We start from the raw sequence: 880 nt of genomic DNA on the forward strand, positions 1-880 counted from the left end.
TAGCTATGTCACTCCCCCTGATTGAATGCTTGCAACATTACTATTCCCCCCCCATGAAATGCATGCAAACAGTCGTGTGTCACAAGATATGTATCATAGGAAAATTTGAATATGGGGATCCAGAACATGTACACACTTTCTCAGATGAAGATGTCAACTTTAATTTTAAAAATATAGGCTCCCTTTCTAGGACTGGGGGCTGGGGGCTGGGAAGAGGGGGGTAGTGCTGAGATGAAGTAGGGACAGAAACTTTCCATTACTATGACTAATTGCTTCAGATTCCTTCGTTACATAGATACGGTTCTGAATGAGAAAAACAGTTTGCTGTCTGTATTGAACATGCTCGCAAACTAGTCCTTCCACAACTTCAAACGCATATCATTATTTTATTCATATCCCCGCTCTTGAAATGGACTTGATAGATAAGCCCAAGTAAAACAAAAGAATAGATTTGTTTGTCTAAAGATTATTTTAAGCAGGCTAGAAGCAGTTGAAAAATCTCAAGGGAAGGCAATACAAAGCAGCCAGGCAATCAGACTGTTTCTCATCTTGCTGCAACTCCTAGAGGTTACACATAAGAAGATTAAGAAACAACACAGAGACACAATTGAAATGCTTCCTAATGAAAACAAATTTCGCCATTGTTTGATGGCTTATATCTATCATCATCCGTTGACAGCAACATAATGGGAAAAGACAATTTAATGCAATAAAATGATTGCACTTTATAAACAAGACACTTGGTATACATTGTCTCACAAACAAAGCATGACAAATTTCAGACACCAATGACATTGGAATAACCGAAAGGGAGTGAATTCATGGGAAAGCAGGTGTCGACATTTGTCTAGCCTTTTGTCAGCTATTTGATTCTCACAGG

The sequence above is a fragment of the Tiliqua scincoides genome, chromosome 1 (assembly GCF_035046505.1).
Source record: "Tiliqua scincoides isolate rTilSci1 chromosome 1, rTilSci1.hap2, whole genome shotgun sequence".
Classification (NCBI taxonomy): Eukaryota; Metazoa; Chordata; class Lepidosauria; order Squamata; family Scincidae; genus Tiliqua; species Tiliqua scincoides.